Below are 22244 nucleotides of genomic sequence, written 5' to 3' on the forward strand. Positions count from 1 at the left end.
AATTTCAAGTTACCAATTTGATATAACTGAATGCAGAGCTGGAAAGAGATGCTAAGAATAGGCTTCTGCAAATGAATAATACCTAGCTTTGGCACACCAGTGACATTAGATGGGAGAAAGAAGACACCTCAAAGTTCGGCTTTATGAAAAATGTATGAGGTCCATTCAGAAGGTATCCAGCCATGTATTATGAAAAAATAGAGACATTTATTGAAGAAGATACAAGATACAAGAAATATTATACATAGGACAATGATGCCTCCGTTGCCTTCAAAGTAGGCACCTTGGGACCTCACACAGTTCTTCCAATTGCCATCAGCTGCCCCATTCTATTTTCCTGAATCTCATCAATGGTCTGAAATCTCTTCCCTTTCAAAGGTGATTTTGGTTTTGGTAAAAGGCAGAAGTCAAAGGATACCGAATCTAAGCTATAGTGGGGCTGAGTCTCTTGGCTGATTTGATGTTTTGCCAAAAAACTCTGCACAAGATATGATGCATGAGTGGGTGTTTTGTTGTGATATGTGGGAGACCATTCTGCATGGCGTGGGCCCAGCTCCCACTTGGAGATGCATAGGACCCACACCCACGGATAGGTTCTCCCATGGGTGATCAGGCCTGCAATATTCCTAGGTTGCTTTGAGTCTTTCTTTTTGCTAAAAACTCCCTCACTCAGATTTGCGGCAAACATTTACTGCAAAATCACTTCCTAAAATCCATGCTAAACCTTCCTAGGACCAGTGTAACCCATCCCACCACTTTTGCCCTTTTCACTTGCAAATATCCCTCTTCTGTGATGTGATTAGCAGCATTGGCTCCTTTGTTTGCTGTAAAAGGTAACCACCTAAAGCAAACCTGTGCATAGTAAATGAAGACCATCATGTAATGTGCCGAGAAACCCAATAAAGGCTGGTCATGGCGAGGACCAAGGCTTTTGCTCCCCTTGAGAGAGAAGCCATGCTGTCCCTTTTCCTCCATCAGACTCTGTATTCCATGTGAATATCTCATTTCACCCATAATGACGCGGACACTGCGGGCTGGTGTCTGCATCAGTGATGAAGCTGCCAATTACCAGTTGCCCACAGCTGTGGCCTCTGAATCATCTGAGTGGTTTCCATGGAGGAATATTTAAACCTAACACAAAATTTGATGCAGATGCATTGATCTACTCACTTAGTAATTTTGAATGTGATGGCCACACGGTACACATGCTCACTCAATGGCATCTACTGCCCCTACTGACTAGTACAGTGAAGTTATCTTTGGTCACACATGTACATTCCAGTCTACTATCCTTGGCTGCCAGGTTACATGGATGTTGTGCAAACCGGTTTCATTATATTAACAATGGTAGGACTTTTTCCAGACAGACATTGTATGAGTCAGATTTGAAACAGCTGAATTGAAATAAATATACCATCATATCAGAGCTGTGAGAAATGTATGAATTCCTTTTTTTTTGTTTCTAATATCATGGAAACACATTCTTTTCAGATGCATTCTTATAATATTCCTTTTGTGCTGCTTTTTGGGCTTGTTCTCTATACTGCTTAAAAGTTGCCACTTTCAAGCAATTTAACTCTGAAAGAGAAAGACTAAGACTGGGACTCAGGAGTGCTGAGCGCTCCCTGCGCTTCTGCTGCTGAGTAGCTGAGATCTCTGGGGCATATGACCTATCTTAAAGTGAGGGCACTCTTTTATTTTAATTTTTTTCAAAGATTTTATTTATTTATTATTAGAGGGGAAGGGAAGGAGAAAGAGAGGGAGAGGAACATCAATGTATGGTTGCCTCTCACGCACTCCCCACAGGCGAACTGGGCCTGTAATCTTGGCATGTGCCCTGACCAGGAATCGGACCAGCGACCCTTTGGTTCACAGGCTGATGCTCAATCCATTGAGCTACACCAGCCAGGGCAGGGCAGTCTTTTCAATCCTTCTGGATGTTTATGGTTTTAAGTCCAGTTAAAGGGGATGGTGAGAAGGAGAAGAACATAAGGTAAATCAATGGAAAAGAGGCAGAAAATGGAGAAATAAAAAGAAAAAAGACTGCATGGGGGTGCTGAGAGGGACAGATGGAATTGAGAGAAAGGTGGAAAAATGAACATTTATTGAGAACCTACTATGTGCCAGTGATTATAAGATTTTGCCTGTGTGATTTTGAAAAGCACTTCATTTATACCATCTAACTTAATTTCTGTACCAACTTGATGAGTGATTACTGTCTACATTGTACTATGAGGAAATGAGCCCCAATGAGGACTTACTCACCCAAAGTCACACTACTAGTGAGTGATTGAGCTGGAGATCCAAAAAAAAATGGTATAAAAAACAAACAAAAAACCAAATCCCTCCTCTCCCCCCTCCCCCTCCCTAAGAGGCCTGAATAGCTGTAAATCCTGACTTCTTTGCACCAGGCCGAGCTGCCTAAATGGGCTAGAGGTTTGAGAGGATTGTTAGATAAGATCACTCCCAGGAGAGCGTTTGGGCTGTAACTCTTAAGAATTATCCTTTGACATGTTTGTTGATTTTCTGCACTGCTCTTTACTCGCTCAAATCTTTAAATCTTAAGAGGCTCCAGTCTGAGTAGGATGACTAAAGCAGCCCTTAAGACAGAAATTAGCTGCCAGCATGAGGCCCTCATCCCCAGAGCACTGAACTCTATTTTGGGGCCAGCTTTGGCTCTGGGATGGAGGTTGCCCTTTGGATCTCTCTGAGGAAACAGTGGAGGAACGTAGGTGTCTCCCAGACTTGAATTTAAGCATCAAGGCTAGGAAAGACAAGGAGAAAGAGAGGGAGAGGGACACATGGAGATATTCAAATAATGGGCAGATTTTTTTTGTTGCCGGTAAATGCTACGCCATCAGGACACTGCTGTGTCTGGCTTGAAATGAACCTTTGAGTTGGACATCTGCTTTAATGAGTAAAAATATATTGATTAAAAGGTCCAGATTCCCTCAGCTCCCCAGCTCTGGAATCTTCCTGCTTTGATAGCACAAATCAATACTCTACTGTGAAGGTTTAATCTCTGATTTGTGAAATAAGAACTGTACAGAGTCCAGTGAGAACTGCCTCAGGGCAGAGCAGAAGCACCCAGTGGAGAAGCAGCAGTGGGGCATTGACTGGCTCAAGGCAAATTTATGTACCACTCAGGCAGCTTTTGCTCAGGGCGTGGAGCTCTGGGACAGAGCCCTGGGCAGCTTCACACGGCTCCTCCTGCCATGGACTGACCAGAAAGGGATCAGATTCCGTGCACATGCTGTTTTTATTGTATTATACATACATGTGTAAATATCTCTCTGTTATGTAGAGTGAATGCCATGAACTTGAATTATAGCCATCACCCTGAGTATACTTGCTGTTGGGTGATTTGCATCATGCAGCCTGACTGCCTTTTTCATTCTGTGCTGAGGTCCTAAAGGTGAATTAATCACTTCTGATACTGGATCTGTGCACATCTCCTTTGTTCTTGCTAACTGAAATCACAGGTGAAATATTTTCTTGGGCTGGAGAGTAAGCACACATTTTTGAGTTAAACAGACCTGTTTAAATCCTACATCCTACAGTTAAACAGACCTGTTCAAATCCTACATCCAATATGCATTAGCTGTATGACTATGGAAATCATTTAATCTTGCTGAGCTGTTTTATTTTTTCTTCCGGGGCCATGAAATGTAGATAATAGTGTATTTAACCTCCTAAGATTTCAAGGACTCAGTGGGATCCAGTCAGGGGGATGTTTAGTGCACTGCCTAGTATGCAGTAAGCTCTCTATCAATTGAGTGTTATAATATCCCAGTGGTTCTTTTAGGTTAATAAAGCACTAGTTGGAATCTGAATAAGTGAGGGACTAAGTATTACTTTATCCAAGTGACTATTTCATTTCTCATCCACCTTCTTCTATTTCTGACTCTAGATCCAAGTCAATTGTTAACTAGAGTCAGAAAGGCCTCACTGTCCATTTATTCCCTATCACCAAAACCATAAAACAATGTCAAGACATCAGTTCTGCACTGGCTTTCAGGGATGAATGCTTGTGCTTTCTGGGCCTTAGTTTTCTTAGCTTTACAGGAAGGATGAGGTCCCAGTTGATTTGACGTCCCTAAGGCCCCTCTACTGGGGGTATTTCTGTATGGTTCTTTAGATGGTTGTTTCTGGGAACTTTGTCCTTTCCCCTTAATGTCTGCCTATGACTTAAAGAACTTCTCTGCCTTTTCCACAGTCTTCCGTTTTTCTCCAGGATGAGAACTACTTTGCAGGCTGTTTCCTGTTTCTTTACGCATTTTCAGGTTCCATTGGTCGGCCCTCACTGACCATTATGTACAAGTGATTTTTCTTCTATTTCTCCTTCCCTAAATGCTGCTGTGGTGTTGCCTATTTGGGGGACTGAATGATCCTGAATAGTACACCCGTTGTGTTAGTAAATGAGATAAACAGGGTATTTTGCAGATGCTGAAACCAGATTCTTTTCTCTAAGGTGCTCATTAAATTCTGCATGACTTCTTTCAATGAAGACCAAAAGAAGAAATTCCTCTGATGACAGTACCGGGACTAGGTGTTCTAAGGAACAAACAAGCAAGCAAACGCAGGGTCGGTATGGATCACTTACCTGATCATGTCTCTCATTTTGCTTTGGTAGGTGGAAATCTGAGAACCAGAGAGCCAGGTTTTGTGACATGCATTTTGTGTTTTCATCTTTAGCCTGAATTCATTTCACTTTTCCTTAATTTATTTTTCTCTCATTTAGATTTTTCACTTATTCATTAAAAGTCCTGTTCTACTTTTTAAATTTTGATGGCCTACCTCTTTACAGTAGACTAGGGTCAGGTCAAAGTAAACAAGTGAATACATTCTGTGCATTTTGTAGAGTGAGCACTTATATCGACTTGTGCAGTCCAGTCAGTCATGAAATTATCAAATTGGCATATGCCAATTTCAGCTCAGAATGCGTAGGGATGTTGGAAAGATAAAACACCTCATTGAGACATCTCTGGTGGTAAACATTTGCCATATAACATAATCTAATCATAGGAGTAAACATACCATTATATTTTCATCCACACTCAAGGGGAGAAAGATTATATATTCTGTCTGCCACATATAGTTAATGTAATATAATATCAGATTTTGTCTCAGTCAAAACTAAAAACTCCGTATATGCCCCTTGCCCTTCCTTTGACTATCATTTCTGCATTCTGATCCCAGGGCACCACCATGAGTGAGAAGCCCAGCAATACCTCTGCTCATCAGTTCTGCGATTTGAGTACCTTGACCATTTTACCTCTGACTTTGACTGTATGATCTCGTCAGTTCATAATTTGTCTCTCATTAGAATCAACCCATTTCCCATAATACTTTGGACACATTTTAACAATGGCTCTTTCTGGAAATTAAAAACAATTAGTACGCAGAGGGGTAATGTTATGATGTGGATTGATAGGCAAGGGAGCTAACGATTTTGCCAGCATCTTACTTGTGTGATTCACAGACTTCTAGGTGGTTTCCAGTTACAGAATTTACTACAGTGCTTTCTTTCTTAGTAATAGCAGCAAGACATGCGCTAGTTGTCAACACTTTCTTTGCTTTCACTGACCGCCTTGGAGAGTGTGAGGGCCCTCTCACCTTCTAGAACTGTAATGGCACCAGGGTGGAGGCTATAAAGTCACTGCAAGCCTCTCCTGATGTTAAACTGATAAAATCCAGCTTTACCCAGAGACAATGATTGTGCTCACCACTTATTAGTGATGACTCAAACCATTGGACTTGCTTTGAGAAAATAAAGGGTTTTCTTCTAAAGGAAAACTCTTCTTTCAAAACAGTGCAAATCCTCTAAAAGTGAGACTTTATCCTGGGCCCTCCTTTGTCTCAGGCTCATAGAACCTTCTGTATATCACCATGACCTCCCCAGACAGGTGTAAACTGCTGGTATCAATGGGTGCTCATTTTCCAGATCCAGAAACACACCAGTGATACAGCCTACAACAGTTCCAGAATATCTGAGTGCAGACAGATGTTTACAGGCCATAGGTTCCAGCAGACCTGTTACAATATCTTGGTGTCTTGCCTTGGTGTCTTCGCAAAACCCACTGTCCTTAAACATACCATTGTTGAAAGCACATCATATCATTCCACTTAAATGCAAGGAGGGCTGGGGAAAGCAGCCCACCCACCCACCAGTGTACTCAGAAAGAGGAATCAGCCTTGGTTAGCATCTAGATGTCTGTTGCAGTTTGGAAAGCATAATAGAGTCCCCTTGTGAATAACAAATACAACCTTCTAACTGCCTGATAACACAAAATCCAAACAACTGTCATGGAACTAATGAGTTAAAAGGCCAAGGAGCTTTAGATACAGGAAATAAACTGAACTTGGAACTCCCATTTCTCAGTGGGAGAAAACCAAACTGAAACGCAGATCTCAATCAAATCTGATTTCTGCCTTGGTTGATATTCAGTGCAGTGAGAAATTGACAATGTGAGTTTGAGCTGCAGCCAGAGGCTGAGAAGAAAGTACTGAGAGATCAATCACCCAAAGTTCTAAAGAAAGGGAGATGCTCTCTTTTGTTCAGTGGCATCGGAGTATTAAAGAACAGGATGACATCTGATGAAACTGGGGACTGTCCTAGAGAAAGTAGTTCTTACTCTTAAATTCCTGTATAACATCAATAACCACAAAAGTGAATATTTATTGAGCATTTACTCTGAACCAGCCAGTTCCCCCTGTATTATCTTATTTTCCTTCATAATAACACCAAAAGGTAAACACAGTCTTATTTTACAGATGAAAAACCAAGACTTCAGAAGTTAAGGAACTTTCTAAAGTCATGTAGCTATTGCCCTATAGATATATAGATCCAGGTTTGTCTAACTTTGGAGCCCATGCTCTAAGGCTGATGCTTAGAAGCTGTCATCACAAGGTCTTGGACCTTATAAGAATTCTTATTGAGAGATCATGCAATGATACGATGTCTGAAATTGGTTTCATGTTCATCAAGGTGGTGGGAACAGTGGGTGTGCGAATTCACGAAATAAGCATGGTCACATATGGAGTCCTTGTGATGCTGGAAGATGATATATGAAGGTCATAATATTATGCTCTGCTTTTGTTTATGTTTAATATTTTACATAAGAAAGACTGGCAGATGGATATATAGTTATATGTTTTAACTTAAACTTTTAAGGTTTGACAAAGAGAAATTCCAGATACACATGTCTGATCTTCTTGACACCCCGTGCCTCTAGAATTTTACTCTCAGCAGGGGATAGTGAGGCACAAGGGGGGTTGCAAGTCACCTTTCTTGTCTTTCCTCTTAAAGATGGTGACTGCATTTTCATTTTTCAAATATGGCATTTCCTCTTGTTTCCTTATATGTAGATAGTGTTATAGCCTTTGCTCTTTCTGTTTGAAAACCTCAGCAAGTTTTTCTGCTACTCAGTTTGGCAATGGAGTGTCTAAGGAACACACAAAATACCCTGTAATACAAGAGGCAGGAGGCATTAGATGAGATGGATTTAAAGAGTTAAGACAGACAGCAGGTGTTATTTGGAGACCAGAAACCAATGTGAAAGTGGGAATTGAAGGAGGAAGCAGAGACATCAGTTAAACTATTTAAAGGAAAAAGAGCCCAAAGTACATCATAAAGCATAAAAATGTGAACATTTATATCTTCATTAAGGAGAATATTAATTAGAGTTGAGTTGTTGCCTGGTTTATAGTTCCCTGGACTAAGATGAGCCTCAAGAAAAGCCCAGGCAGAGAACTGCCAGCCTGGATAATTACCACGGCTTGTCTTGGGGTTTGCTCCCGTCTCACAGACAACATATCTGGCAGCCAAGTGAATAGGCCTGAGTTGTCTACTCATCAGGCAGGACAAAGACCAGGCTTTTGGCCAGCTGCCGAAGTGGACTCCTTCTTACTTTTAATGGAAGTGGGAGAACATCTGAGGAGTCTTACTTGGCAGTGGCTCAGGACCTCTTTTTCCTGATGCGTGGACTGTTCTCGCCCAGATTCTAGGTGCTCATGTGGACTCTGTCTCTAAACCACAGTGGTGTGCACCCTAGCTGGTGTGGCTCAGTTGGATGAAATGTCATCCTATAGACTGAAAATTTGTGGGTTTAGTTCCCAATCAGGGCACATACCCAGATGTGGGTTCAATCCCTGGTTGGGTTATGTACGAGGCAACCGATCAACATTTCTTCCCCTCCCCCCCCCTCAAAGCAGTGAGAAAATAATAACAACAAAAACCCCACAGCGGTACCCTAGGCACCATGCCCCTCTGGTCTCAGCAGCAAAGAGTGAAATGGGGTATGTGACAGTTGGAGGATGTCCTCTTGCTCGAATCCAGCCATTTTCTTTCTGACTTTTGACTACGTGTTGCATCTATGATCCTACACTTACCCACTGGCCCTGATGATTTTATTTATTTTCATTGGATCTTGATCCTTTAGTTCACCTTTAAGGAGGAAAAGAACAGAGCAGGGATGGCCAGGAAAGTAATGGGAAAAATGGGATAAAAAAATGATAAAGAAAGGTGAAGGCATGATTTGAAATGGAGCACGCATGTTCTACCTAAGGACAATCCAATCACAGTTTCTAAACAAACTCTGGCTTGGACACATAGCAGTGATTGCATTTGCCCTGTGGGTTCGCAGTTTGGAACTTCTAAAATCGATTGCCCCTTTTGCAAATTTCTCTGTGTTTTCATGGAAATGTCATTTGGGCCTACATAGTTCTAGGCTAAGTTTGTATGTGGAGTGTCTATTGTTTGGATGCAGGTAGAAAGTGTCTCTTGATGAGGGTGCACAGAGCTCTAGTCTTTCTTGATGCTGATAAATCCCTAGTGCCTGACCTTAACCCCAATTACAGAGAAGGGGGACCATGTCATCAGTGCCTTCCCTACACCCACATTTACACTCCCTTGGTTTTAAGGTGCCTTGATAACTTCTGGACTCTACAATGCAACTACACGCACTAATCTGCACTAAAGTGTTAAAGGTTTAACTTTGCATTGTGTCCAGAGTTGTTTCTGAGGCTCATGGAAAAGTTAGGCTTAATCCAAAGGCATACTCTCTAATCATAGATTTACATATATTTTAATACTAGGATGGTGAATATACTTTTAGAAGTTTATAGAAATCAGGTGGTAAATCCTGTTGATAGCTTTACTCAACCTCCATTTCTACCTAGCCCTCCTCTACGGAGAGTTCGGAAAACTAAAAGCTACCTTTCCAATAGCTCCCCAATCAGATGTGCCAAGGCACAGAAGGCGAGAAGGACGTGGTGGCCATTTCCCTGCCTTATTGTTTCTGTTTCTGCTTGCAAACAAGAAGGTGGAAACATGAATGATTTCTGCATCCATATTCCAGGGTCTAATCTCCAGTTTCCTGAGTAGCGAGAGCAGCTATTGGCTGCAGTATCTTCTCGATTCTGCCCCTTGGTTGACCCTCAGTACATGGATATGATTATGGATTTATTTCTCCAGTGGCAGCCTCAGAGATGGACCGGTTTTGTGCTGTTCTGGGAGTCATTCTTGGTGGCCCACCTTAGAATCTGCTGCTTTAGCCCTTTCACCAATTCCGTAAACTTTGAATTCCCTGCATTAAATCCCTTCCTGCTAGAAATACCTAGAGTGCTTTGTGCTTTCTGTGTGAACCTTGACTGTTAGAGTCTTCAAATGGTTAATATTAAACTTACTCATTAACTTAGTCCTGTTCCTGGAATTGAGCCCTAATTCTGTCATCAAAACAAAGATGGCAAAAAGGAGCCGCTCTCAGAGAGAAGACCATGCAAGTGTGGGAACTGAAGTGCCACAGCCGTGGTATTGACTTGAGTCTAGATCAGTAATTAGTTGTCACTGGACCAGGTGTTCCTTGGTTTGAATGTTACAAATGTCCTGGGTTTAGGTCACTGGGGATTGTACTGGCAGCCTGGGATCTTTTTTTTTTAATTAAATTTAATTTTATTTTTAGCTCTCTTGGTACTAAAGGGCAGATGAAGGTAGCTTAAATAGGCAATGGGTATGCGTTTGCCTGTTGCCTTGGTCTTCCTTAATTGTTGAGCTAGATCAGTGAGGATTATGTTCTCATATTTCCTAGTGGGGAACGTGGCTTGGTGTGGGGATAATTGAATTGGTAATGGGAAGGTGGAAGTGTTGTTTTGTGCTGAAATATTCATTTCTCCCGTAACTGTTGAGTAAATGTATCCATTAGTGTATGCACACAACCATCCTTAATCCTCTGAGCATTCCAGCAGCAGGTAGGCACTTCCTGCTGAGAAACAGATTTGAGTGAGATGAGCATTTTTAAAAGGAGCACAAATCTGTTCACCATCTGGGGAGGCAAGAATTATTCTTCCGTGTTTAGCATGAATTCACAAGACTTCAGGAGAGGGGGAGCAGAGATGTTGCTCTAAATTTTGGCTGCCTAGTGAATTCAGCTTTCTTCATAGCAGCTGCAGCTGAAGATACTCCAGATCACACAATAGCTTAAAGGAAAGTGGGGGATGCCTCCAAGGTCTTTCAGACAAGGAATGGCCATAAGTGACATGAGCTTCTGTACCAAAGTCATCATTTTTTCCAAGATAGCTCGATAATCATTTTTAGTTATCTATAGATATTACTTCTTAAATATTTTGCCTTACAGCAAATGGCCTTGCCCCATACAGAGAAAACATCCCTTTCTCTATACTTCCATATTTCTAAATTTTATTTAATGATCACTCATATAAATGGTGATTAATGTGCACCAAATATTAACTCAATGCTTATAATGATCTATGGATGTAGGTACTATTATTTTCCTCATTTTATACATGGACAAACCAAGGAACAGAGGGATCAGAGAACTTACCCATGGTTACGCAGCTGGTATACCAGGGTTCCAAACCATGTGGTGGGTCTGGACCCCACTCCTGCAGACTGCTCATCTTCCTCTTATTTATCTGAGACACACACCATCCTGCTTTGTCCCCAAGGCCAGGGACACTGCATTTTGTACAGATTGTTTACTCCCTAAGTGGGCCCAGTCAAGGGGCCTTAAGGGCTAAAATTAACCTGCCCTCTTCACCGAACTGTGTGTTCGAGTGTGCAGCAGCCATCCAGAGGAAGAGGACTCTTTTTCTGGTTTGGACTAAGGTGCTGTTTGGGATAGCAGGTCTCGCTGTGATGCTCCCTCTGCACCCTGGATCCCACTCCTTCCTGTCTCTTCCAACCCCTGGAACTTTAATGATTTCCCATGCATGAGCAAGAATTTGACATGACGAATAACACGAAAACTATAATTTTAAGTATCTGGTCTTTTTGTATAAAAGCCTTTAGTATACTTGAAGGAAGTTTTAGTTTCTCTTGCCTATACCACAGGACCTGTATTTAAACCCTTTCATGATCTTCATAGCCTTTTCCTGGGAGTCTTTTGAAGTACTCTAGGTCCTTCTTAAGTATAAATCTGGTCAAGAATGAAAAGCAAAGCCACCCTAAAAGTTAAACTAAAGTATCAATTAAACTATGGAGCCCACCTGCCTTTTGCAGCATTGTTTCTATGGAAGAGTATATTCTGAGTTTCATTTCAGGATGCCTGGAGAGCTTCCTCCTCTAACCGAAGGGGTTGAGAGTGGAAAGCCGCTGATGCTAAATAACACTGAGGTCATGGCTCCTGAGGTGACTGAGTCATCTGCAGCCAGATACACTTCAGTACACGTCTTCCGACTGCCTCCCCAGATCTGCTCCTGACATAGGCAGCCAGACTGAGTTTTTAAAAATATAAGTGTGATTGTGACCCTTCTCTTCTTAAAATCCTTGAGTAACTGCCATGAGGATAAAATCCTGAACATTGCCTACGAAACAACCTGGCCCCGTCCCACCCTTCAGCGCATCTTGGTCTGCTCTCCTCCCCGTCACTGTTCTTTAGCCACAGGGTCTCCTTTCGGTCAGTTCTAACGCCGTCGGCTCCCCCCCACTGTGGTTTCTTCCTCTGTGCTTTTCCATTGACCTAAAAAGTGCTGTTCCTTTCTTCTCACCTGCCCAACTGTGACTGATCCTCCAGATCTTCCACTTAGATGTGACTTTCTCAGGTAAAAATGTTTTTTGTACTGAGGACATCACACAGTTTTTTCCTTTATAGTCCTATGGCAGGTTAAAATTAAATGTATTTAATGTCTCTCATCCTGAGCAGATTGTAACTTCTATCAAGAAGTGTCTGTGATTGACTTATTTTTTTCCCACCACCTAACAAGTTTCAAACAAATATTTGTTAACTGGATTAATGAATAAATGAACTACTGAAAGAACTAACCAGATTTAGCTTGCATATGAGACTGTGTTTTCCCCTGCCTAGACTGCAAATTTCCTAAAGGCACTGGCATTGTCTTCACTCACTTTTATGGGCCCTGAATCGTCTAGCACAGGGCTTCGCAAATAGTGAGCCTTAGTAAAGAATTGCTGGCTAATTAATTGAACTGCCAAGCTCAGATGACTAAGTTAAGGTGAGGAAAAATAAGAAAAAGATTACAATGAAATGTATTGGGTCATTTTGATGAAAGAGTGCAGCTTAGTGTTTCAAAGTATGGTGATATACTGGCCCCTGCTTATGTCTAATGATCAACAAATTGGTATATTATGCCCTGTATTGAGTCTGCTATTTTCAACCTGATTGCTAATTTAAATGATGATTTTTATTTCCACTAAAACTGTTTGGTTAGCATAGGTAAAGGTGTTTGCCCTAAGTTAGTAATAGCTGCTAATTGTATTTACTCTTGTTTCTGAGAGTAATTGGTATTTTTTCATCAATTTGTTGAGAGGCCAAGGACCACCAGTTACAGGTGTAGCTTGTTTTATTGCATGTCACTTTACTGTGCTTCACAGATGTTGTTTTTTGTTGTTTGTTTGTTGTTGTTTTTTTTTTTTACAAATTGAAGGCAAGGCCCTCCGCCAGCAAAAGAATTGTGACTTACTTCGTTGTGATACTTGCTTTATTGCAGTGGTCTAGAACCAGAGCTGCACTCTATCCCAGATATGCCTGTGCTGTCAAAGCTCTTTCACGTGTTTATCTCATATGCTCCTTTTCCAGTCTTTGCCTCATTTATAGCTGAGGACTCTTGGGCTCATAGAGGTCAAAGGATTTAGCTGAGGTCATCTGGCTAGATAACAAAGGAATCTTGATAGTATATTTTTCAGGACTCTTTTGGTCACAAGGAACAAAAGCCCAGTTTGAACTAGAGATTGGCTTTAGAGAAAAGGAATATGTTGCAGAGTTTGGAATTGTTTAAAGAATAGAAGAAAGAATTACTGGAGCAGGTCAACTCTAGAGCCTTCCAGAAGTGGAACCAGAAGGCTGAGGCCTGCAGGAATTTCTTAGTTGTTCTCATATCTTAGTTGTTTTTTTTCGGGGGTGTTGGCACCATCAGGCCCAATTTACCTGTTAGTACAGGACATGTGTGCGGTGTGAGGTGATGTTGCCCCATGGGTCACAGATCATACTGCAGCTATCAAAGATTTGTGCATTTATTATGACAAATTTCCAGCAGAGGGCACTCCGTGTCTTTTCTAACAAAAATCAGGACCGTGTTTCGAGGAAGAGGTACATTTTTTTATTTGCACCAAGGTGCCTTAGTGGGTGCTGGGACTCAAGTCTCCCAGTAGCTCTGAGATTATGCTCTTCTTGATTATAACTGAGGAAGAAACAAAATTTTACCCTGCAAGCTCCAGCACAGAGAACCTAGACAATAACTTGGATGAATTTGGCTCGGGTCCCATCTGGTATCAAGTTCTGTGGCCGGGGTAAGGTTCTGCGATTGACCCCTCAGACACTGCATTCCTCCCTATGGCTGCCTAGTGCACACCTGTCTGCACAGACTCTTGTTCCTATATTAAAACTCCATCTAATGCCTACACAGTGCAGTGAATCTACATGTAATCACAAACATGTTCCTTCTTCCTCCAAGGGAGGTATCCCGAAGTATCACCAACTACTGTGTCCACTAACAAGTTCAGGGGCTTGGGGAGAAATGTTTTTCTTTCAGGTCAGATATGGCACCTCAAGATTCCCAAACCTGTGGGCTTTTGGACTAGTTTAATCATTTCCAACCCATCCAATCATATGGGAAAAAGAGAGTAGCTACAATAACAATTCCTGTTTGGAAAAGAGGAAAAATGATAAGCAACATAAATGAAAAAACTCCAGAGAACAGGCCATACTTCACCCAACAGGACCAGGAAGGCACGTCCATTTTTGACTCACTCTCTTGGCTACCATTAGGTTCTGTCCCCAGGAAGCTTCATCTGGATCATTCCCCTCCATGGCCACAGTAGATAGGGAGACAGCTCATGGGATGTTGTATTCCTTCAGAAGCCAAGCTGCTGTCATTATGGTTATAGGAATCTGGGAATTGCCTTAGAGATGGAGCAATTACAGGCTTCTAATTTAGGAGTTTATCTAGCAAAGTGCTTCTTTGAAAAAGCTAATTGGCTGTCAATAATCAGTTTATTTTGATGGGCTCTGTTAACTTCTAACCAACCAGCAATCTTGTTGAGTCATAATATTTGACTCTGGACCCTGTCTTGGAAATTCATGTCTTCTAGATAAATACCTGTAGGACTTTGCCCATCTTCCTATGGCCTCTGTTTAATAACTTCTCTCAAATGATGCCTCAGGGCAGCCGAAATGGTAGGCTGAGTTGGTAAAACAGAACCGACTGACCTCTAGCCCCTGGTTGCATTCCAATTATTTGCACATTATGATGAGAAAAAATTACCACTCTTTTTCCAGGGGGAAGTGCACAGCAAGAGTTGTTTGGGAGAAGTCTGTGTGGTCAGGATTTCTTCATTTCTAGGTTACTCCTGGGTATAACCTCTCCTTGTCTATAAAATAACTTCACCATAGAACAGCAAATTCATCTTTAAGAGTTTTGCATGGATTTCTGACCCTTAGCAGCTCTGCATCACTAGCTACAGACAGAAGGAGCCTTTGTTTTAACAACACTATATATCTATCTTTTTATTTCCTATCCATTTTAAGAGATGCCAGTGTGGACTGAGGCTTATGTTCCTTTGAAGGACCTTACTGAAGGCCATAAGAAGTACCCAGTGCACTCTTATTAATATTCTTCTGCCATGCCACCAAAATGTTATGGTCTGGCTGCCTAGATAGGAGAGGTAACAGTTAATATTTACTTTGCTTTCACGAGAAGGACTGGGAGTGGTGTGATTCTCGCTGTCTCTCCCTCGTATCCACTAAGCCCAGACTGTCATTCCTATACTCCACTTGCTGATAGTAGTTTCTATATTAGTAATCTTGGTATTGACAGTGGCAGAAACTCAAGTGTAACTAGCTTAAGAAAAAAGGGTGAGGGTGGAATTATTGGAAGGATCCTGGGCAGCTTACATAGGAGTTACAGGGAGAAGCAGATTGGAAACTTCTGTGACTGGCACTGGGGAATTGACTGTCTGTATCTGTCTCCTGTTCTGGGTTCTCTCTGTATGTTGACTTCCTTTGCTCAGACTCTTCCACGTGGCTGTAGGAAGCTGTGGGTCAGATCCTTACATCTCACAATCAAAGCACAAAAAGAGGTTCTTTCCTTCTTGCTTCAGGAGAAAAAGACTGGAGAAGGACTCTGATTAGCAGGGCTTGGACCGTTCATTGGGTTAGTGGCGGGGGGTGGTTGACATCACTGAACTCCCTGGCCTAATTCTCAAGTATTGGGAACTCTGATATCCTCTGTGTGCTATATAGTGATAGTTGCTCGATTCATGAGTAGTATTTTGTTTGTATTTACAGACAGTCAAAATTAAATATCCCAGCAGTTTTGAAACCATACCTGAGCATCTGAGGATATTCTTCTAATGGTAACCATAAAAACCATTACCCATTGTCCTCAGAGACAACCAACTTTCCTTCGCAGATAGTGCTGCCAATTTTTCTTGCTGATGCCAGCCTTCTGGCTTTGGAAAAACAGTCACGTTCTGCCCAAATTATGCTTTTGATGAATGTGGTTCCTGGATATTCAGCTGGGACAGTGATCTACAGAGACAGCAGTTGAAATGGCCAATCACAGGAGCCACTGAATCACGCCTGAGTGCAGGTGTGTGATTAACAGCAGGTGCTGAAGATGTCAGAGCTGGCAATAATTGGAATCTTCCTCTCTCCTCACCTTAGCGATGCAGTAGGTTTCCATGGAACGGAAATTTCTGCAGAAAAATAAACTTTGTCATGAAACAGCTGCTCCCTGGATGCTTAGAATAGAAAGCTCTGCAGTGGGAGTTATTTTGTAAAGGTCTATTTTCTGTTTTGCTAACTTGACTGTGAATCCCTTCAGATCAGGAACCGGAGTTTGTGCTTCCTTATGTACTTGTCCTGGAGCAGTTTTGTGTACACAGAGCTGAGCTGGAGTGAGAGGGTCATAAGGAATGTTGGGATCCTGATACCCCTGGCTTTAAAAAGTGCATGGAAAAGGCTCCCCAGTCTCAGCTGGGGTAAGCACTGATCTTGGAGCCAGTGAGTACCTGGTTTCTAGTTCTCTTTCTTAACTTGTCTAATTTTTGGAGCAAGAACATGTATTAAATCCACAAACATTTGACTGAGTGACTATTATGTGCTAGGACCTGGGAGTAACGGTGAACTTGGTAACATCCTTTTCTTCAGGGAACTTTTATTTATTGCGGCAGAAGAATATGGAACACAAACAAGATACTAAGCAAGATAATTATAACTGATCAAAAGTTTCATGAAGGGACAGGGTGATGTGACAGAGAGCAACTGGAGAAGACTTTTAAGATAGGAAGGACAGGGGTGAGATGCATGGGAGTTAGGAATGCAGGCTATGGAACAAGACAGTCTGGGGTTCAGACCTCAACCTCTTCCACTTACCATCTGTTTGTCTTCAGAAGAGTAATGTAACCTCTCTGAGCTTCAATTCAGGTTGTTGCAAGGATTAAAAAAAATACAGACGAAATGCATGATAAGCACTTGTTATAATGTATTCTGGCCATTGTCCTCTGGGTTGTGACAAAATGATTTTGAATGTCTTTTCTAGAAAATTCTAGACTTTTGTGGTCCAATTTTCTTTTTTTCTTCTCTTTAAAAAGAAGAGGAAAAGTAATTCTCATTACTTTTCAGGTTTCAAAAGCTTTCAGTGAATAGAAGATGGGTAATTGCCATTTCTACTTAACTTCATAGTCTTTGAGCTGAATGTTTTTAAATAGGAAGAAGCAGCTAGAAGTGTTACAAAGTTCAAAATCTATTACCTAAAGGATATGGTTAATATTGCCCATCTTGAAGTGTAATTGTCTTTTTAAGAGTGGAGCTGGCTGAAGAAAGCCTTGGTTGATTAAAATAAATTCTAAATCAACCATTAAACAAAAATTGCTCTTAATTTAATTCATTGCATACGGTCCCAGAAGGTGACAAACCAAAGGATTTGTGGGGTGAACAGAATAGATTTATTGTTTCTCTGCATTTACATGTAAACAGATTAGGATGAATGGTTTCTCACACGACTCCATTCAGAGACCCTGAGGTGCACACCACCCCACTCGTGGTGTGGCTGAGGGGGCTCATCCCAGTGGTCTGCAAGGCAGAAGCACACTGTAGAAAAACTTGAGCCCAAGAGCAGATACTGTGTTTTCCTCCTGACCCTGCTATTTCCTTATAGTGTGAATGAATCTGTGTATCCTTTACTTCCTCACAAACATTTTAGGCATTCTCTATTTACATATATTTTCTATGAAACCAATTGCATAGAGGCTGAAATGTCCACCTTATGAAGTCTCTTCTTTGGTTTCTAAGCAGTGTCCCCATAAAAGTTTTACTTAAATGTTTATGGAGGGAAGAACTTGTAAGAGAACTCTTCTTGCTTGTCAGTATGCTACAATTGTAAGTTAAAGGTACCAGTCACCCACCTTTGCTATGTATTGGAGTTAACACAGTTAGGAACATATGGGCCATATGGGTTTGAAATGCAGCTTTATTAATTGCCTGATAATTGTTCCCTCCCCCATACAGTCCTGATGCATTTGACTGAACGGTGCGGAAGGATATGACTGAGATCAGATGCTCAAATGGGGCTTCCTATGTCCCTGCCCTCTAGGGCCTCTAGACAGAGATTAGGGCTGGTGTGATCTACCCATTTACCTGTCACTGGCAGGGAAGCTGGGGAATTGCACATCTCACTGGCCAGATGGTTCCTGGTGGGCCAACTGCATAGTGACGAGAAGGAAAGGATGGGGGATAAGGATCGAGAGAGAGTGCGCATGCACACAAGAGAGGTCTCTGCTCCTGCTTCTGGGCTGCCCACCGGTTCCCAGAGGTCCTGATGGAAGATCGCTCGTCTACGCTTGTGAGAAAAGCTGCTCAGCAAACTCTTCATTTCTTTCCCCACTTTCACTTTCATTTTCTTTTTATGTATTTATATCTTCATTAGTTCAAGTTCTTAGGTGGTCCACACTCTGGTACCCTATGTTCGTTGTTGTTAGTTTGGCTCATTTTCCAGGCACTTTCTGACCTTTTCATGATTCTCTAGTGCACCCACCCCATGATCTATTTCCTCAGCCTTCAGCTAGTCTCAAGAACTACTTCTTCTCTGATGTTTGCATTTAATTATACCATAACATTTTTTTCATAATAATCTTTGATGCCTTAACACAAAGTTGCAATTCATATAAAAATTTCAGGTTTCAAGGTAGGTGAATGGAGGAAATATTTTAGTCACAGAAAATTTCTCTGTCCCTCAAATTATGTAGAATCATGCTCTGCTTATACACAAAATTGCTCTTGGCCATGGTCAACTCTCATAGGTAGATTTTATCCTTACCTGAATCTCTGGCAAACTGAATCCGATTGCTTCCAAAGACATGTAAGGAACTAAAAAAACAAAACGTTATTCTCTCCATGTGACAGTCTCTAATTTAGTATGAGAAGAGTTGAAAGAGCTGAGGATGTGTAGTGTGAAAAAGAGAAACTACCTGGGGAAATGTGATATCTGTTTCACGTATTTAAAATCGATTATTTGGAGAGTGTTTGTTCTTTCATATCCAAAGGGTATGACTGGGAGCTTTTCATGGACTCATTTGCAGACTTGGAGAGTTCTTCATCCAGGGAATAGGCTGCCCTTGCTTCCTGACCTTGGAGATGTTTAGGCAGAGGCTAAGCGACTGCCTGCCACAGTGCTGCGGGATGTCTCCTGTGTGGAGAACGAGGTTAGCCTAATGACTTCTAGGATTTCTTCCCATGCTGAGATCTAATGGTGCTTGTGTTTTCTCTCCTCTACCTGTTGTCTCAACTGCTTAAGGTCTGGAGAAGCATTTGAGGAACAGCACTAGAAACTTCATAAGTCTATAGTTGCCAGATTTCTTAGCTTTGTTACAGGCAAAACAGCACCTGGAATCCTTGGTCATGGGATATTAGAATAAGTTTATAAAGGAATTGATAAACCAAGGAGTATTGTGCTAATATTCAAAAGGTATTTTAGGATTGTAAGATTTTCGGGATATTCATGTTATTAGCCTACATAACTAATTTTTAGAAATTTTTATTGAATTTATTGAGGTGATATTGGTTGGTAATATTATATACATTTCAGGGGTACAATTCTATAATACCTCATCTATATATTGTGTTATGTGTTCACCACCCCAAGCCAAGTCTCCTTCCATCACCATATCCCCTATAAATCCTGTTCTACCTCCCCTCGACCTCCTCTCCCTCTGGTAATTACCATAGTCTGAATAATTTTGTTGACAACAGTCCTCTAATTCTTAATACTTGACTCACTTTAAATAAACTTTTAATAATTCAAGTATATGTATATAGGGAGATGAATGCACAAGTCTTAAGTGCAAGCTTGATGGGCGATCACAAAGTGATTATCTTGTAGATCAAGTAATTCCATATGATTCCAGGATTAGAACTGCACCTCCAAGGTCCCCACCCTGCCCACCTGGGTTCTTTCCCAGTATTTACCCCACCATTCTCTCTCCAGAGTCAATCATATCTGATTTGTAACATTGTAGGTGGGTTTTGCCTGCTTTTGAGTTTTATATAATCACACCAGCAGCATGTAAGCATTCCAGTTGCTTCACATTCTTCACGGCCCTTTGCATTACAATGTGTTTTTACTTTGGCCGTATTGGGGGGTATCATGATGTCACACCAGTTTTTAAATTTGCTTTTTTCCTGATGACTAAGTGAAGTTGAACACTTTTACTAATGTTTGTTGACATTTCAAATATCCTCATTTAAAAAGAATCTCTTTATGTATTTTTCTTAATTTTCTACTGGATTGTCTGCCTTTTTGACTTGCAGATGTTATTTATGTATGTTAAATATGAGTTTTTTGTTGTTATATATTAAACTATTTTTCTACTATATGCTTTTCATTTAAATGTGTTGATGGTATATTCTTACTGAAAATAAATTCTAATTTTAATATGGCCCAATTATCCGTTAAATGCTTTTTGTATACTATTTCAGAAATCTTTCCCTACTCCAAGTTTATGAAACTAGTATCTTACATATCATCTATTGCTGTCATTTTAACATTTATACTTAGATCTAAAATCTACCTGGAACTCATTCTTGTCTGTGATGTGAGAAAGGGGTCAGGTTGCCCCTCCACCCCTCATAAGAGTATCCAGTCTGCCTTCCTAGCCTATGAGCCTTCCTAGTGTATCCAACCAAAAGGTTGGTCATCCATGCATCCTTTGAATTGATCTATGACCAAAAGGGGGAACTGTGGATGAAAAAGTGTGCTCTATGGAAAGTAACCTCACAGAGTGATCTGATCATAAATTTCTAACTGGGCAGGTCATGGTGGCTAGTCATGCCCTAGGCCTATAACTTCTTTAGTGAAGGTTTTAAGCTGCTCTGTTTGTTGTCCTTGTGCACCTGGGTTCACACACCTTTGAAATACCAGAAGTAATATCCCTCGAAGGGGATATTTATAACCCTCAAGAGAGAATATAATCTCGTTAACTGTCCTGTAATCCAATTCCTGCCTTTCTTCTTCCAACCTTGTGTTCCGTCCTGAATTTCAAATGCATAAAAGAAGCTGCGAAACTGTTATTCTGTGAAGCATTTGAGATCTTACTCTTTGGCTCAAATACGCTCTCATAAAAATTCTCAAAAAAAGAAAGAAAAGAATATCCAATTTGCCCATCACCATTATTGAAAATCAATTTTGCCCACTGATATGCAGTGCCAGCCTTGATAGAAATTAATTGTCCATAAAACCGCGGGACTCTTTCTGGACTCCTCTGTCGCAGTGTCTGTGTGTCTCTTTTGTCTCAGTTACCATAGCTTTGTGTAAGTCTTGACATCCAGTAGTATAACTCCTCTAATTTTGATCTTCTTTAAGACCGTCTTGACTGTTCTTAGCCTTAGCATTTCCATATAAAATTTTGAATCGGTTATAATTTCTGTGATTTAAAAACAAACTGCTGGGGTTTGGAGACAACTAGTTAAGTCATTAACCCATTCAGTCTAAGTTTTATAGTTTTCTATGCAGAGGTTATGTATATTTTTTATTAGATTTATTCCTAGGTGTTTAATTTTTTCTTTTTTTCTTATAGCCATTTTCAGGGACCTTAATAATTTCAATGCCTGAATTTCAATGTCTCAAAACATGGCTCTACTATTGCCAGCTTTCTCTAAATTTCTGCAGAAACACATTCACGTAAGCAGACTCATTGGTTGGTTTCAGTTTTCTTTTTAAATGCAGATATCATTTAAAATATTACTTTTTATTTATTTGCTTGTACATAGAATTATTACCATTATTTTTTACATTTCTGTTTTATCTAGGAAACTTGCTAAGTTCACTTATGAATTACAACAATAGCTGCAGATTCCTTTGGATATTTTTAGCTGCACAAAGCATCTGCAAATAGTGATGGCAGTTGTTTTTTTCATTTCTCCTCCTGTTTTCCTCCACCCTCCCTTTCTTCCTTTTTTCTTCATCTCCTTTTTTCTTTTTTTTTTCTTTATATCACTGCTAGAATCTCCTTGACAGTGTTAAATATAAGCAGTGATAGTGAATTTCCTTTTCGCATTACCAGTCTTACAGGGAAAAGCTTCCTTATTTCACCATTAAGTGTGAATGTTTACAGTAGGCTTTTTGTTTGTTTCCTAGTTTTGTAGCTACTTTATATCAGATTAAGGAAATTGTATTTCTAGTTCGCTGAAGTTTTTTCTTCTTTTTACCATAAATAATGTTGAATTTTGTCAAATGATGTTTTCTACAATTCTATTAAGATGATTATTGATTTT

At 40.7% G+C, this 22244-nt stretch overlaps 1 non-coding gene across 1 annotated transcript; it reads right to left on the reverse strand.

Moving 5' to 3' along the window:
- Positions 1-21539: 21539 nt before the first annotated feature.
- LOC119059141 (small nucleolar RNA SNORA33) lies at positions 21540-21675 on the reverse strand. The gene has a single exon (XR_008391365.1). It is a non-coding gene; the product is annotated as a small nucleolar RNA SNORA33 (small nucleolar RNA).
- Between the last annotated feature and the right edge of the window lie 569 nt (positions 21676-22244).

This window comes from Artibeus jamaicensis, unplaced genomic scaffold, assembly GCF_021234435.1.
Source record: "Artibeus jamaicensis isolate MK-2021 breed Jamaican fruit bat unplaced genomic scaffold, CSHL_Jam_final contig_332, whole genome shotgun sequence".
NCBI lineage: Eukaryota > Metazoa > Chordata > Mammalia > Chiroptera > Phyllostomidae > Artibeus > Artibeus jamaicensis.